Genomic DNA, 2,635 nt, shown 5'->3' on the forward strand with positions numbered 1-2,635 from the left:
GGATGTGAGGAGGGAGGGGACCTCAGCACCCCACCCCACCCCCTGCTGACACTCTCAGATGTTGGTTCCCACTTCCAAGGGACAGGGGGTTGGTCTGACCCTGGGCTGGGATTCCTCTGGCTGAAATCTGTTTACATTTGGCAGGGTTTTTTCCCTTTTTCTTCGTAGTTCATAAGGACAAATAATTACAGAATAACTAGTTGTTGATCTTACAACTGGGAACAGCCTCAAAGGTCTGCAAGTTTAGAAATGGCTTAAATTACCATGGTGCACCCATAGCAGAGTAGTCCCGTCTGTAGGTGTGGGTGACTGATGGCCTGCTTCCTTATTTATGGCATGGGCACTTCTCTGGCACAACGCTGACGGACAACAGAGGCAAATGCAAAAGCATCATGATGCTGTTTATTTGGGTTTTCCCTCATCCCCTTGACTACACACTGGGAAATAGATAAAAAACCAAGACTTTGGCTTCCAGAATGCACTTTTATGTTCGGCCATCACGATGGCTCGGGAGGAAGAGGGCTTGATGAATCTGACATGTTTGTTCTGCAGGATCCCCACGGTCAGAGGAGGGAACCAACTTCACCAGGTAGTCCTTCAATATCTCCACTTGCACGGTGCATGCACTCTTACATACATAAATGTTTTAATTCAACATGACAAGGGTTAGGGCCAGGGTTATATAGGGCTATATAGGGTTAGGGTTGTTATATATGGGTGTATCCGGACTTTTAATTAACCTTTTTAGGTGCATGTGCTCTCACCAACTCCCCTTCACCCAAGGTCTGTATTTTAATGTTTAGATTCAGTGGCTGCTTTTGCCTGCATGTGCGTGTGTGTGTGTGTGTGTGTGTGTGTGTGTGTGTGTGTGTATGCAGGTATGCATACAGGTGTGCATGTGTACCATGTGTGTGCCTGCTACCCTTAAGAGTTCTGAGTTGGCTTGTTTGGGGTTTTCTTTATATTTTTTGAGACAGTGTTTCATGCAGTCCAGTTCCCAATCCTCTTGCCTCGCCCTCCCCAGTGCTGAGAGGGCACATGTGCTCCACCACACCCAGGGGCTATGGAGACTAATTCTACTCTTCTTTTATAATGTTCAGATTTTTTTTTTTTTTTTTAGTGAATAGCATAGTCTTGATTCTACAGGAAGCAAGTGCAGGAGGTCCCTATCATAGAAACGCTCAGCTAAGTCCAGTAGCTTTCCTACCAGTGTCCCAGCATCCTCCTCCACAAAGGCTCACCTTCCCCGAGCAGGGCAGGATCAAGTCCTAAATCCAGCTGGCATCAAGGTCACCCCACTGCCTTCAGAACAAACCCCCGAGGTTTCCTCTTGGCCCAGCTCAGCTCACTGGGCCCAGGTCTCCTAGGGAGTCTACAGATGGAGCTGGCACGTTTCCTGAGAAGCCAGAGCCCTGGAAGCAGGAGGAAGGCCAACAACACCCAGTTTTCCTTTGAGAGAAGCATAGACGACAAAAACCCCTAAGGGTTCCATCTCTCCCATCCGGAGAGCCTTAAGTTGTGAAAGCCAGGGGCTCCCTTCGTATCCTTGGTAACCAGCAAAAAACACACACACACACCCCACTAGAAAGCACCAACTCTTGTTCGGTCACTGGTGGTCACCACATAGTCTTTGGCTTTGTATACCTTCATCACATCGTCTTTCAAACTGGAACTAAGACACCCCCCCCCCCAACAGCTATGTCTCTATCACCCGCCCTCCCATCCCCCCATGCCCCACTCACAGCTCCTGGAGACAGACCCGCTGCCAGCGTGTGGAACAATGATCCCAATAAAGAAAAACAGAGGTTTGAGTTTTAGTTTTGGTTGTTTTTTTTTTTTTTCCCTTAAGACTAAATGGTCCCAGCTCCCTCTGTGTTCTTAATTGCTAAGTGACAGTGGTTGGATAAAATATATAATCTAGAACATCTTTCTAAAAAGAGGTGTAAGGCTAGCACAGCTGGCACTAGCTCAGTGTGCCACAAGAGAGTACGAAAGGCAAGTGCGGGGCGAGTGCCAAGTCTTAGGAGCACCTGGGTCTCCCTGCCAGGTCTCTGCTGCCATCCTCTCACAGAGCTTTATCCTCTCCACTGTTTTCCCATGCTTAGTGCAGTGACTGGCAGTCCTCAGTGACCCTTGCTGAGTAGATAGATTCACCCACCCAGCAAGCAAGGGATGTGCCTTGTGCTTCTCAATGCTGAGTGAAGCCAGGAACCAAACAGCAAAGTCTTGCTATTCATGTTCTTGTGGGGAGACTAGACAAGAGCAGAGCTGACAGAGACAGCAGAGCTGACAGAGAAACAGCAGAGCTGACAGAGAAACAGCAGAGCTGACAGAGAAACAGCAGAGCTGGCAGAGAAACAGCAGAGCTGACAGAGAGACAGCAGAGCTGACAGAGAGACAGCAGAGCTGACAGAGAGACAGCAGAGCTGACAGAGAAACAGCAGAGCTGACAGAGAGACAGCAGAGCTGACAGAGAAACAGCAGAGCTGACAGAGAAACAGCAGAGCTGACAGAGAAACAGCAGAGCTGACAGAGAGACAGCAGAGTTGACAGAGAAATAGCAGAGTTGACAGAGAGACAGCAGAGCTGACAGAGAGACAGCAGAGCTGACAGAGAAACAGCAGAGCTGACAGAG

This window comes from Mastomys coucha, unplaced genomic scaffold (genome assembly GCF_008632895.1).
Source record: "Mastomys coucha isolate ucsf_1 unplaced genomic scaffold, UCSF_Mcou_1 pScaffold1, whole genome shotgun sequence".
In the NCBI taxonomy this organism is placed as follows: Eukaryota; Metazoa; Chordata; class Mammalia; order Rodentia; family Muridae; genus Mastomys; species Mastomys coucha.